Source organism: Myripristis murdjan, chromosome 22 (assembly GCF_902150065.1).
Source record: "Myripristis murdjan chromosome 22, fMyrMur1.1, whole genome shotgun sequence".
Classification (NCBI taxonomy): Eukaryota; Metazoa; Chordata; class Actinopteri; order Holocentriformes; family Holocentridae; genus Myripristis; species Myripristis murdjan.
In genome coordinates, this window is record NC_044001.1 from 7,314,441 (window position 1) to 7,330,047 (window position 15,607).

General features: G+C 48.0%; 1 long non-coding RNA gene and 1 gene segment (V, D, J or C); both read left to right on the plus strand.

The window, feature by feature from the left end:
* The window catches only part of LOC115354007 (T-cell receptor beta-2 chain C region-like), an 82,401-nt gene that overhangs the window by 21,311 nt on the left and 45,483 nt on the right, over positions 1-15,607 (plus strand).
* On the plus strand, positions 2,163-2,988 carry LOC115354013 (uncharacterized). The gene is made up of 4 exons (XR_003927751.1): positions 2,163-2,204; positions 2,285-2,352; positions 2,449-2,522; positions 2,610-2,988. It is a non-coding gene; the product is annotated as an uncharacterized LOC115354013 (long non-coding RNA).

The following is a 15,607-nucleotide window of genomic DNA, read 5'->3' on the forward strand; positions in this document are numbered from 1 at the left end:
GCCCAACTGGCGGCGTTTGACTTTGAGATCAAGTATCGGTCTGGCCGCAGCAACAAAAATGCTGATGCCCTCTCTCGGCAGCCCACAAACAGCGCTAGCATGGCAGAGCAGGTTCTGCCCAGCACCTCTGTCCCTGTTACTCTCCAGTCAGCTCCTTGTTCAGGCCTTGTATCGGCATCCCAGGCAGTGGTGTCTGTCTTTCCCCAGCATTCCTCTTCTGACATCCGTGCTTTGCAGGAGGCTGATCCCCTCCTGAAAGACATCTTGGCGCACTGGAGAAGGCAGCTTCAGCCAACACCGGTGGAGAAAAGACAGCTCCCCAGCCTGGCTCGGGCTTTGTTAAAACAGTGGGATCGTCTTGTGGAAAAGGAGGGCGTGTTGTACCGGCGGGTCTATCGTCCAGATGGGGGGGAGGAAATCCTCCAGCTTGTTTTGCCATCTGCCCTTAAGCAAGACACCTTGACGCAGCTGCACCAGGAGCACGGGCACCAGGGGGTGGAGCGTACCACCGAGCTTGTGCGTCAGCGCTGCTATTGGCCAGGGATGACGTCCGACATCAAGCAGTGGGTCCAGAGCTGTGAGCGTTGCCAGGTTGCAAAGGACACCAGACTAGCGTCTGGTAGCTTCATGGGACACTTGTTGGCATCGCGGCCAAATGAGATTGTGGCTGTGGATTTTACATTGTTGGAACCCTCCCAGAGTGGTTTTGAAAATGTTTTGGTGATGACTGATGTATTTAGCAAGTACACTGTTGCTGTTCCAACTCGGGATCAGAGGGCATCCACTGTTGCCCAGGTTTTGTTGAATGAGTGGTTCTTCAGGTTTGGAGTCCCAGGTCGCATTCATTCCGATCAGGGCAGGTGTTTCGAGAGCACGTTGATCCAACAGCTCTGTCATTTGTATGGGGTCAGCAAGTCACGCACTACTCCGTACCATCCCGCTGGCAATGGGCAGTGCGAGCGTTTTAATAGAACGCTCCACAACCTCTTGCGCACTTTACCAGTATCACGGAAGCGTGACTGGGTTTCTTGTCTTCCCCATGTGCTCTTTTGTTACAATACCACTCCTCATCAGGGTACTGGAGAGTCACCATTTCTTTTGATGTTCGGCCGTGAACCCCGGCTTCCCATTGACTTCCTTCTGGGTCGTGCCCAGGACCCAGTGCAGGGAGAAGTTCAGGACTGGCTGGTCGAGCACCAGGCCAGACTTGAGGTGGCCTTTGCCAATGCTCGGGAGCGGTTGTTGGTGGCCGCCGAGCGTCGCAAAGAGCGTCATGACCAGGGGGTTCGTGATGCCCCATTGCAGGTTGGCCAGTTGGTTTATCTTCGCGACCACAGCGCTAGGGGTCGCCATAAGATTCAGGATATCTGGAGCTCTGTTGTTTATCAGGTCTTGAGAGCTCCTTCTGGTGGTGGACCTGTCTACACCATCGCCCCAGTGGATGATTTGCAGAAGACCAGGAATGTGCACCGTGACCAGCTGAAGGCCCATGTCGGCCCCGAACCTGTTCCTCCTTTCCATCAGTCTCCCCCTCCAAGGACCTCCGAAGCTTCTGATGATTCTCTTGGTGGTGGCGTATGGGTTCTGGTTCCCGACACCCCAGCACCATCTGTTTCTGTGGCCTCTAGGTTTTCCGGGTCCACAAGGCCCAATCGGGTGACCTTGGTGGACAGTCGGCCTGTTCCTGAGACCCCTGCAGCAGCCCCGTCTACTCAGAGGCAGCCAGCAACTGCTGGTCAGTCAGTTCCACGTCGTACTCTTCGGTCAACAGCTGGGCAACATTCAAATATCCATCATCTTCCCCGGCCCGTGAGTCATGAGGACAACGAAGTTGTGGGACCGTTAAGGCCAGTGTCACATGCACAGTCTGTAGTCTTCCGGCCTTGGTGCTAGGGTGTTGAGTGCTTTACCCATCGTCGGGGCGACGATGCAAGACTGGGGGGTAGAATGTAGCAGGATAGTCTCTTCCTCCTCCCCTTCCCCCTCCTTTTCGCTTGCTCCACACCAGGTGTGGGTCATCTCGCGGCACTAATTGCGGGGTGGAGCCGCTAGCCTTTTAACTGCTCCGGTGTGTGTGTTTGCTCAGTGTGCTACCTTGTCTCCCGCGGGGCTGGCGTCCGTGTGTGTGTCGGCGTTCCATGTGCTTTGAACCGTGTGGTGGTTGGCGTTGCTGATTTCGCCAGGTCTTCTCCTCTCCGAAAATTGTAAGTCCCTTTTCGCCTTGTGGTATTTGGGTGTCTCTGCGGTCTCTGGGCATTACACCTGCTTGACGTTGTGCTTGCAGTGAGGCTGTCGGCTGGCTGCGGCTGTGTGGGACTGGAGGTCGTCTACGCTGTTGTTCGCTCTCTCCAGGTATGTCGGCTCAGTTAACCTGACGGCAGCTGTAATCCAGCTCGCTAGTGGCTGCTATCCGGCTAGCCGCTGAACTTTCTTTTTGTGGTCTCTTAGCAGCGTTAACTGCGGCCTGCTGCTCTCCCTCTCCTCCCCGGCGGAGACGCTGTGCCTGTGCTCTGTGCTCTGTGGTAGGTGGCCTGTAGCCAGGTTACGCCTGGTCATTCACATGGTAACCCACATAATTGTAAATGCTATTTTGTGTGCGCACTTCGTAGGCACGTTTTGGCCTGGCTGTGCGCTGCGGTGCTCCACTCTCCGGCGGTCAACGCTCTGGTGCACCGGGACTCTACTGCTGTCTTGTTTGGGCTGTCTTGTTTGGGCTTGTCTTGTATTGCTGTGTATGCTGCCTTGTCAATTAGTTCATCTATTGTCTTGTATGCCGCATGTTTTGCACAGCCGCATTTATATTGTTGGCTCCCACTGTGGCCGCAATTACGCCACTGTTTGTTTTACCCTGTTTGTTATCGCCAGTGACTACTATAAGTGCCGTGCTGTGATTGGCTGATCTCCCGCACCATTGTACGCGGGGACGAACTGCAATTGGCCCACTTTTGGGTCAGTCCCAGTAAACCCTGATTTATTTTATTTATTTACTTGGTGTTGTGAATTCCCTGCTGTGAGGAGAGCACTTTACAGCAGGCTGCTACGTGCAGGGACTGAGGGACTGTTTGCGCATGCGCAGTGTGTTCGGTGGTGAAGTTTTGTGCGGTTGGCTGGAGGTTTCCGCCGATCGTCAGCATCGTCATTCTTGTGCAAACGGTGTGCGTCGGTGATGATATATCACACACACACACATACTGTACCGAAGTACAATTCAACTGATGTGCTGAAATAAATAACATCAAAGAGAGAAGTTGCTGCGTCTTCTCTGACCGGAGGATTAGGCCAGTTATATACAGCCAGCGTATCATCACCGAGCTGTTTCCTTACAAGTGGTCCTTCGAGCCGGATTGTATATAACTGCGCTATGGCAACTTCTGACAGACCTGTGGAAACCCAACCTCCAGTTGTGTCCCGCCCAAGCCGGACTCACCAACTCCCCAGGCACCTAGAGGGTTTCGTCGTTGATCACCCTGGATATATAAACAGACAAGATGGAGCACATCAAGAGATAGGAGTGGAGACAGCGCCTCCATATCATACTTCACTCACTAGCACAGAAGACGTGAGGCTGGAAGGAATGGATGCCCGCCTGAAAGACATAACTAGGCAGATGAAACAGCTGCAGTCAGCCATGGACAGTGTTAAAGGTAAAGCTCATCCTCAGCAGTATCCATTCAACTTATCATATCCTGCCCGGAGCTCAAGCCTGCCTTACATTCATCACAGTGGAATGATAGGGCCCAGAGCACCCCTCCTTATGGATAATCTGATAAGTTGGAAATCAGCTGATGGAGGATATTGTCAGTACCTGGACAACAGTGAGCCAGGTCCACCTACAGCACAGTCCATACAGCATGGTGAAATTAACTCAACAACTCAGACTGTTCAAGCTCCACAAGTCTCTGCCCAGCTAGCAGCAGAACCGCTGGACCTCCATGCGTCTACTCACCATCCAGCTACTCTAACTGGGTCAGATTCTGAGTTTCTACTGCTGCCTGTAGTTCAATCGGCTCACCACACCCCGCTTGTCCAGCGAACGTATTCACCCTCTCTCCCAGTGCTCCCTGCGGGTCAGCATGCCCAGCTAGGGCATCAGTCAGCTCAACAGTCACCACTGATAGTGTATCAGCCGACCACTCAGCATGCTCAGCCTGCAGCCCCGCTGACACACCCATCAGCCCTGTATGCCTCTCAGCCAGTCCAGTCTACCCTCTCACAGTCTCAAAGTATGCCCCAGTCCTTCCCCACAGCTGCACAGCAACAGAGTTTTCCTCAATATGGCCAGCACCACGCAACTCCTTCACCTGGGCCACCACTAGGATCTCAACCTACTCCACTCAACCAGCAAGGGACTAGGCCAAACGCCTTTCAGACCCCTCTTTATCAGCCTACAGAGCCAAGAGCTGCCTATTCAGTCCCCCAGACTAGATATCCCCCTGTAGTTCAGTCACAGTCATACCAGCTCAGACCTCAGTCAGCTGCACACTACTCACCGCCTGCACCCATGGCTGCTCCACCCACGGTATCAGGATACAACAATCCTGCAGCACTCACTATGACAGAAATGGCTATTGCAGCCTCATACGGTATACCAAAGCCAAAACTGCCTCTCTTCAGTTCTGGACGGGAGAGTGATTTCATCATGCTAAAAAGGGGACTGGATAGCTTACTTGGTCCACACAGGCACTTAACTGAAGATTACAAATATCAAGTATTACTTGACCACCTTAAGCTGCCTAGCGCCTACCAAATGGCAAAGAGATATATTCATGACCCCACGCCATACACCAGTGCAATGGACGCTTTGCAGCAACGCTATGGGCAGCCAAGACAACTGGTACAGGGAGAAATAAAGAACATATTAAACTCTCCTCCTGTGAAACCTGGTGATGCAAAGGCTTTCGAAGACTTCTCCTCAGCCATAAACACACTGGTGGGGATGTTAAGCCGAATGGACGGTCCAGCTCAGTCTGAGCTACGGTGTGGCTCCCATGTAGACACACTCCTTGGCAAGCTGCCAGTCTACTACAGGGATAGTTTTGCCGAATTCTGTATTAAAAGAGGCATTATCCGGAGTGGGAGTGACCAAACATATACCCTACCTGACCTCGCTGAATGGCTGGATATGAAGGTTCAGGTGCTTCAGGTATCCCGACGTGCAGCAGAATCCAGCCCAGCTGAATCCAGCCGTCCCACACAGAGAGAGAATAAGGCCTCTAAATCACAGTGGGTCAAACCAGCTTCTGTCTACTTCAGCAGTGACCCCACAGCAGTCAAACATCAGCAGGCCACTCCACAGCAACAAAGAGCCCTGCAGCCAGGCTCAAAGACAGATCAGCCCACTGGCAAGAAGAGGGAGCGCTTTAAGCCCTATTGCCCATACTGCACGACTACTCATGATCATTACCTCAACGGCTGCCCCGAGTTTGAAAGGATATCTACTGAGGAGAAAGCCGCTTGGATCAGAGATAAAGGGAGATGCTGGAGGTGTGGACGCGGCCATTCACCAGAGAGTTGCACCCTAAAGAAACCCTGCTCTACCTGCAATAAACAACACCTGCTGATACTCCATGAAGTTGTAGCCCAAGATCCACAGCTAAACGTCCTCACCGTCAGTACACCAACCAATGCAGTGTATCTGGATCAGACCAGCCATTCAGGTCGCGTCATGTTAAAGGTGGTACCTGTGGTGCTTCGTCACGGCAAGAAAACACTGAACACGCATGCAGTGTTAGACGACGGCTCAGAGCGGACCGTCATTTTGACTGCTGCAGCTAAGCACCTTGGTCTGTGTGGAGAAGAGGAGTCACTAAGACTGAAGACTATCAGACAGGATGTATTGAAGCTGCAGGGATTGGCAGTGTCATTCGAGGTGTCCGCTAACACACAGCCACGTGCCTATCTCTCCATTAGCCAAGCCTTCACCGCCAGTGAACTCCAGTTAGCTGAGCAGTCATGTCCAGGAGACAAACTGGTGAGGAAATACAACCACCTGAAAGGGGTCCCGCTACACACATTCACTAAGGTGCAGCCAATGCTGCTGATCGGATCCGACCACCCTCACCTAATAACTCCAATTCAACCAGTACGAGCAGGACCTATTGGAGCACCAGTAGCAGTCTACACCCGACTTGGTTGGGCAGTGCAAGGTCCCACTAATTTCCTTCAACACCCACCTGGTGAGAGCTCCTTCTTTCACCTGTCAGTTGATACACCATGCTCTGACTTACACAAGGATGTTCAACGCCTGTGGCAGCTCGATGTTCTGCCATACAAAAGCGAAAGAGAGGTGACACGATCCAAACAAGATCAAGCAGCTCTCACTATGCTTGAGGACAAGAGCATCTGTGTAACGATGGACGGCGTCTCAAGGTATGCAACACCTCTCCTGCGAAAGAGGAAAGTAGCTCTGCCCTACGCTCCACCTGCTGCTGTGATGCCTCTCCTCCGTGCAACTGAGCGCCGCCTAGCTGCCAACCCGGAGATTGCTCTGGTCTACAACCAGGAAATTCACAAACTAGTGGAGGCAGGATATGCCGAGAGGATCACCAGCGAGGAAGCTAGGAGTTCTACTGAATCCTGGTATATTCCTCACCACTTAGTACATCACAACGAAAAGGCAAGGGTGGTTTTTAACTGCTCCTTTCGCTACCAAGGGACTGCCTTGAATGATGACTTACTACCAGGGCCCTCTCTTGGTCCATCACTGCTGGGAGTTCTGCTCAGGTTTAGAGAGCATGCTGTTGCTATCAGCGGAGACATACGTGCAATGTTTCACCAGATCAGGCTCCTTCCCGAGGATCAGCCACTTCTCCGCTTCATCTGGCGTGACATGGACAGAGACAGGCCACCTGACATCTATGAATGGCGCGTGCTGCCATTCGGCACAGTCTGCAGTCCGTGCTGCGCCATATATGCAGTGCAGCGTCACGTTCGAGATCACCAGAGCGGCAACGAGGACCTGTTGGAGACAGTGATCACCTCGTTCTACGTGGATAACTGCCTGAAATCGCTCCGTTCAACACAAGAGGCTAAGGATCTTCTCAACCGTTTGAGAGCTCTCCTAGCTAAGGGTGGATTTGAAATCAGGCAGTGGGCCTCCAACAGGACAGAGGTAATATCTCACCTTCCAACTGAGGCACGATCAACAACATCTGAGCTGTGGTTAACCGCTGAAGGAGCTGACCCAAGGGAGTCCACTCTTGGCCTGATTTGGCACTGTATGCCAGACATGCTGGGTTATAAATGCCAGCCTGTGTCACCCAAACATCCCACCATGCGTCTCGTGTATAGAGTGCTCGCCTCTCAATATGACCCACTCGGATACATAATCCCTTTCACCACCCGGGCCAAAGTCCTGGTCCAGGCTTTGTGGGCTACGGAGAGACAGTGGGATGAGCCAATAGCAGACGATCTACTTCCAGTGTGGCAGGCATGGGAAGGTGAGCTCCCTCAGCTACAGAACATAACCTTGCCCCGGTGTTATGTCCCAGCAGCTGCCGACAATGACTCAACAGTGATGCAGATTCACATCTTTTGCGACGCTTCAGAGAAGGCTTATGGGTCAGTCGCCTACTTGAGGGCAGAGGAACCAGAGGGACGCATAACTGTGTCATTCATCATGGCCAGGTCGCGGGTCGCACCCAAAAGACAACAGACAATGCCTCGACTGGAATTATGTGCGGCACTCACAGGAGCCCAGCTGGCTAAGGTACTCCAGACAGAACTGACCTTGCCTATACAATCTGTCGTCATGTGGTCTGACTCAACAACCGTACTGAGCTGGATACAGTCAGAGTCCAACCAGTACAAAGTATTCGTCGGTACAAGAGTCACAGAAATACTGGAGCTGACCAAACCTGGATCATGGAGATACATTAACACCGAGCTGAACCCCGCTGATGATATAACTCGCGGGAAGACCCTCCTTGAGTTGTCCCAGCCAAACCGTTGGAGTCAGGGTCCCTCATTCTTGTACCAGTCATCAGATCACTGGCCAGTCAACCCCTCAGTGTATAGGGAGGATCCTGATGAGTTGAAAACTCAAACCTTCTGTGGCCACATTTCTACTGCCAGCAGTGATGAACCCGATCCTGCTAAATACAATACTTGGTCTGAGCTACTACAGGCTACTTATCAGTCCCTGCACGGGGCGGCTGTCCCAGCGATGTCTGCCTCGGACCGCATCGAGATGGAGACTACTCTGTTGAGAAGGATTCAGTCTGATAGCTTCCCTGAAGAACTCAAGGCACTCAAACAGGGTAAACCAGTCCGCCCAGGTAGCCGTTTAAGTGCTCTCACCCCCGAGTATGATCAAGTATTGAGCCTCATTAGAGTCGGTGGCCGACTGCGCAAAGCTGAGAGTCTGCTTGAAGACAGCCTTCATCCTGTTGTCCTCAGCCCAGATCATCCAATCACGCAGCTCTTAGTGAAGGATTATGACAACCGTCTTCACCATGCTGGCCCTGAGAGAATCTTCGCCGAGATTCGGAGGAGTTACTGGATCTTACGTGGTCGTCAGGTAATCAAAAAACACCAGAAAAGCTGTGCTGAATGCTGTCTGTGGCGGAGCACCCCTGTAACACCGATGATGGCCGACTTACCTGCTGCGCGGCTCCGGATTAACAAACCTCCCTTCTGGTCTACTGGGGTCGACTGTTTCGGGCCCTATATGGTGAAAATTGGAAGAAGGCACGAGAAACGGTGGGGCATTATATTTAAATGTCTTACATCGAGATGTGTTCACCTTGACCTATTGCCACACATGGACACAGACTCATTTTTACTGGCCCTGCGCCGATTTATCTCAAGACGAGGCAAGCCATATGAGATCTTGTGCGACAGAGGCACCAACTTCCGGGGGGGAGAGAGAGAGCTCACCGAAGCACTGGAGGATCTGGAGCCATCATTGAGGCAACAGTTGGCTGATCAAAGCATCACTTTCAAATTCAACCCTCCTCTCTCACCTCACTTCGGAGGAGCATGGGAGAGGGAAGTCAGGTCAGTTAAAACCTCCCTCCAAGTTGTACTGCGGGACCAAGTTGTTCCAGAGGAGGTGTTGTCAACTATCCTTGCAGAAGTAGAGGGTATACTTAATTCAAAGCCCCTGGGATACACCTCTTCTGACCTGGCCGACCCCGATCCTGTAACCCCTAACTTGTTGCTGATGGGGCGGCACGACGCATCGCTTCCTCAAGCTGCATATGGTTCCAGTGAACTTCTAGGTCACCGCCGTTGGAGGCATAGCCAGGTCCTAGCGGATCGCTTTTGGAATCAATTCACCCGCCAGTACCTCCCTGACCTTCAGCGCCGCCAGAAATGGCGAACCCCTACTGATGACCTTGCTGTGGACAAAGTGGTTATGGTGGTGGACTCCCAGCTTCCTAGGGCTCTCTGGCCCATAGGAAGAGTCACTAAAGTTCATCCCAGTGATGATGGAACAGTTCGTTCAGCAGATGTCAGCATTAAAGGGACAGTTTACACTCGTCCGGTTACCAAGCTGGTACCTATCCCTGAGATGCCTGATGATGACAGGGATACCAGGGCCCTTCAACAGCAGGGACTTCAATCTTCTTCTACACATTCATGAATGAATGCGGGGGCGGCTGTTGTGAATTCCCTGCTGTGAGGAGAGCACTTTACAGCAGGCTGCTACGTGCAGGGACTGAGAGACTGTTTGCGCATGCGCAGTGTGTTCGGTGGTGAAGTTTTGTGCGGTTGGCTGGAGGTTTCCGCCGATCGTCAGCATCGTCATTCTTGTGCAAACGGTGTGCGTCGGTGATGATATATCACACACACACACATACTGTACCGAAGTACAATTCAACTGATGTGCTGAAATAAATAACATCAAAGAGAGAAGTTGCTGCGTCTTCTCTGACCGGAGGATTAGGCCAGTTATATACAGCCAGCGTATCATCACCGAGCTGTTTCCTTACACTTGGTGTTGTATATTATGAATATTGTGTTTTGAGTTTATTATAATTTGCTCTGCTTTATTTTTGTTTTCTTTCATAATGTTTTTGTGTGCTTATGTTTGGTTTGTGTGAGGTTTAAGTGTGTTTAATTCATTGTTTATTCCTTTGGTTGTTTTGAGTTTTTTTCTTTATTGTAATTGCTTTGATTTCCTATGCATACTGGTACTGGTGACCCTAAGTGATATTGTTGTAGTGGCCGTATTACAGTATTTGAAAAGACCTGTCACTGTTTGTATTCTACCTTGTTAATATTATAAAAATAAATCTATTTTTATATTGAGTTCACGTCTGGTCTGGGTGCATTACGAACCTGAATTAAGTTCCTGGGGGTGAAATTCCCCCAGGTGGCGTTGTCGAGCACCTTTACATTCAAGCCTTATTACATTATCTTCCAACCACCCGTTTTGCCACACCAGGATGGTAGAACAGATAGTGCCTCCGCCTCCCATGCGATAGACCACGGGTTCAAATCCCCACCTGGAGAAGCTGGTAGCACAGCTTTTTTTAATTCTCATTGTTTTTATCCATGGCAATGCAGTGAATTATTAGTTGTGGTGTGTACAATAGAAGAAAAAGTTTCCATGTATTTATTGTATTTTATTATTCCACTATAATAGTGAGCCCAGTATGACTGGGGTAGCCAAGGAATTTGCTAATATACACATTAAAAAAAAAAAAAAAAAAAAAAAATGTAATGCAATAGTGTCTTCTCCTGGTAATTAATATCTATTACAATGATGTAACCCAGGTGCTACACAGGTAGTTTTTAGTAGAACTAGTAGTTATAATTATAACCTTTTCAAAGTAATATACGTAACAGTGATAATGATAGATTAAAGTTGACAGCAATGTCCACATTGCAACAGCAACACAGAATTTGTTCATTAATAAGAGTATTTGAGTACAGAAAAAAGTACTCAGAACAAGTATGTTCACCAGTAGTTGAATTAGTTTTCTGCAGCAGTAACTGAATAGTAAGCAAATTTACTGTTTTCTGAAAAAAGTAGTAAGTTAACTTATCACTTTTGTGGGCAATTTGTCCCAACAGTTGTAATGTCTGCTATGAAACACAACTGTGTGTTGTCATGATCATTAAATATAATGTTTTTATAAAGACCAGCAAACATAATTTCTTTATAAAGAATACACACAGGCATACATCTTAGCAAAGCCACATGTTTATTTAAAATGAACAAAAGTGAACTTGGTAAAGAACAAAAAAGTTTTTTCTTTATATTAAAAAAAAAAAGGCCACAGAAAAAAAAAAGGCGAGCTGATGCCTTCATGCATCACTGCAGCGGTGTTGTTGCAGTGGTGACATCTATGACAGATAAGCAAATGAAAGAATTAGTTTTGTTAAGTAGCATTTTCAATGACATGCACATACACAATGGAATGTAAATGCAGAACACTAATGCATGAAACGCACCATCTGAGGGGATGTCTTCATTAGGTCCTGTTTCATTGGCTGCAGCCAGAATTTCTGCATCATTTATGTCTGCAAAAAACAATAATATAGTGATGATTACATGATGGTCTTTTGTGTGTTTTTTTTTTAGCAATTTTACATACACTGTCAATGAATATTCCTATATTCATGTTATGCACCGTTAGTAGGAGTGGCATGAAGGGGCTCCCTGGTGGGTGTGGTTGTGGTGGGTGTGGCCCTCCTGGCAACCCTTTGCTGCCTCAGCCACTGGATTTCTTCTCTGGCTGTGTGCACTTGGCCTGTGAGCCGCACAACCAGATGCATAGCCTGGTTGCAGGCATCCAGGCTTTGAGTATACAGCTCTTCTCTTGGAAGAGCAGTATCCTTGCATGAATACTGCAACATACACAACACAGAAGCTATTATTACATAGTAGTCAGAGCAAGAACAATATAAGTGGGAAAAAAATTATGGCAAGGGCAACTTTACATATAGTTGCCAGTACTTACACATAAGAGTTGTAGAGCCTGGCGGATGTTTTGCACGTCAGGGTTGTTCATCGTGGGGAATTTGGTGGGGGTGTTGTTTGCCATCTGTTGACAATACAAGGCATTCATGATAAGGCATTATACATCATGTAGACAAGGTTTGATATTGTTGTGGGTGTAATGTTTAGGGGCAACAAAGTAGTATGGAAGATTGGAAAATATGGTAGAGTGGCTTAGTTTGTAGGAATGGCTTTAATCTAAACAGCAATAGGATGCATAACAGTAACATTAACAGTTTCACACAGCAAGAAAAAGTTTTCCTCTCAAAATCTTATTAAACCACACACTAGCACAGATAAGACTATAAGACAACTATATCGGCTCTTTCAATACACACAAATGCCACACACAGTCAAGTCAACTAAATATATCAAAAACTTAGATCTATGCAACTAAAACCTGATCTAAACCTATACAAAAAGGAGTCGGCTCCTCAAACAACCTGCATAGGCACATGACAACTGTCCAGCCATCAGTGCAACGGGAAGAAAAAACACAAGCAGTAGAATCTGATATTAATGAAGGTGCCAGTGTGTCTACTGCAACTGTTGCTGCTGCTGCTGCAGTGTCTACAGCAACTCAATTCAACTGTAAATAGTTAAAAGTTTGTTTTTGTATTTTATAATATATTTTTTGTAGCACTATGCAGAGTGAATAAATAAAGGCATATTTATATAATATATATATATAAATAAAAAAAATAATGCTTTTTTGTTTTTGTTTTTGTTTTTTTACATTAGTAATTCATTTTGCGCATAATTTTACATTATTGTTAGTAATAAATTAATTCAAGCAACAAAAACATCTGAAGAGCCGCTTGGGAGCCGAAAGAGCCGTCTCTTTTTAGTGAGCCGAGCCATCACTAACTCCTGTCTCGTTAAGTGTCACCGTTTAAAAAGTTGAAGCTACTTTGCTTTTGTTTTTACATTTCTCAAAGCACAACTAGTTTTCCCAATACTTTACCCGAATTTATGCATGTGGAGTGAAAATTGTGGCTGGGGGAGTGAGTAAAAGACCAAAGTTTAACATGATTTTTCAGGGCTGCTGCACTCTAGACGTGATGTCACCCAGTCTAGCTGACTCCATTAGTGTGTGTTGCGTCCGGAATTCAAAATTCAAACTGGAATTGCGGGAAAACGCAAAGTTCGAGCGCCTTGAAAATTGACACACCACATCTTTTCCATAAGACGCACGTTTTTTGTATTTGGTGTGTGGACGCAGGTCAAAAGCTCTACACCATGGAGCCTTCCTTTTTTCCGTAAAAAGGAAAATTTTGAGAAGTTCGTGAGTAGGATTCCTTATAAAAGTAATAGCACACTATTCCCAATCGGACCACACATTTTCCCAATTCATTGTGTGGGCGTAAACCGAAAGCCCACTCTCTGAAATATAACATTTTAATTTCGTGTTTTACCTGTGTTATCATCAACCATATCCTCATATTAGTACAGAGTTAACACAACAGGCTAACATTAAGCTAAGAGAGATGAAAATAGCTCTTACCTCAGAAGTCCGTGAGTAGGCCTAGTGGTGAAGACGGACACAGACACGGTGCTTTTATACGCGGAAAAAGAAAAGAAAAAAAAAAAAACTCTCCAAAGTAAAACACGATGGATATTGTATCTATTTTCCAATTAAGCACATTATGCTTTTTAGAGCATTGGTAATGTAATTACCTACTACACAATGTAATTGTAATAAAAATAATACTTAGTAATAATTATTAATAATGACAGTTGATAATAAAATTGTCAATAATTATAATTATAGTATATTATATTACAATTATATATATTTGTGTGTGTGTATACATATATATATATATATATATATATATGTATATGTATATATATATACACACACATATATATAGATAGATAGATAGGTATAGATATAGATATAGATATATCGGGCGAGGGCCCGTCCAACGCCGCTTTTTTTTTTTTTTTTTACATTGGTTATTGCAGTAACCGTGCCGATGTTTTGCAGTAGAAGCCCATTACCCTCCGAAGTCAGGTGTGTCCTGTCCGTGTCTAAATGACTGAGGCCAATGTTGGGATGCCGGATGCAGCCCATACCCATATCCAACAAGAATCTAAACATCACCCCGTTGAGCCATCTTCTGGTTCTCTTGAGGCCGTATCTGCTGGCGGCGGTCTGGCCACTCCAGGTCCAGCGAGGGAGGATGTCGGAGAATATCAGTTTGGTGCTGGGAAAAAGCAAATCAATTTCCCGGATGTCAGCTTTCATTCGCCACATCAACGCCGTCCTGTCGGTGCCCATACCGATGCTGTTCCCTCCGAGGTGAACTACCAGTACATCTGAGTCGCCGAGCGGAGAAGCGGCAGCAGGTGCTCCCAGCGTCTACCGCCTCTTCCGTCCCAGGTGATGTGACAGCGAAGCCCCAGGTTCAGGTCCAGGCCAGCCGCTCGTATGTAAGCATGCAGCCGGGCGATGATGGAGCTCCCAACGATCCAGACGACAGGTCTAGAGTTGTCAGCCATGGTGAACAAATGTGACTCAAGCGGTGTCGCTTGCCTTTTTATACATGTCGCATCTGCACAGGATTGGTCCCTGTGTTTGAGGAAGGAAACTGATTGGATAGAATTTGGCGCAAATTTCAAACTGAGGAGGGAAAGGATAGCTCAGTGTTGCCAACTTGGCGACTTTCTCGCTAAATCTGGCGACTTTCCAACTCCCCATGGCGACTTTTTTGGTTAAAAGCGACTAGCGACAAATCTAGCGACTTTTCCTGGTGTTATTGGAGACTTTCTGTTATTTTGGTGACTGACATGAAAGCACGTTTCTCTGCAGTCCCTGTTCTCAGCGAGCAGCGGGTGCTGCCGCGAGCCCCTCCCCCGCCCCAAAGTCCTCACAGGTGGTCACAGCCTCAAGCTGCGCGCGGCAGTCGCAGGCAGCTGCAGTCAGGAGAGGAGCAGAGAGGAGACCCACTACTCCGCATCCAGGCAGCAGATGAATCGCGCATGCGCAAAGCCACCGTTGATCCCGCCCTTCCCGTAAATTTGTAGTTCTAAAACATATTTAGGGTGTTTTTTACTCACTTTTTGTTTCTCCCACGATGTTATTCCTCTCCTACAGCGTCCATTACAATCACGTGCAAATTGCCAATTATGCAAATTAGGCGATGACGTCATTTGGCGACTTCTAGCGACTTTTAGGACAGCCAATAGCTACTTTCCTTACTGAGGAGTTGGCAACACTGGGATAGCTTGGTGACACACATACACACGCTGCTGCAGAAGCCGCGGACAACGAGTCGCGCGCGGGGACTAGTATGCCAGCGGACTATGGTCTCCACCCCCATATATACAGAGTTGTAGCTTCCCCTAAATATATACTATCCTAATTCATCATTTAGGTGTGTATTTATTCTTTTTCGAATGCGGTTGCCACACACTGTTGCCACTTACTGTATGTGTCTAATGTATCTGTACTTTGAGCGCGTGATTTCTTACTGCTGTATAGTCCAGTATGAGAGGTTAGTTCACCCCCGCTTCCCCCTTCTGCAGAGTAGGGAGTAGGCGCCACCCGGTGCTTTGTGCTCTGTCTTCAAATACGTCCGCAAACCCGCCACACACACACACACACGCACACAGAGAGAGAGAGAGCCGCCTTTAGCCGTAACGTATCTCCAT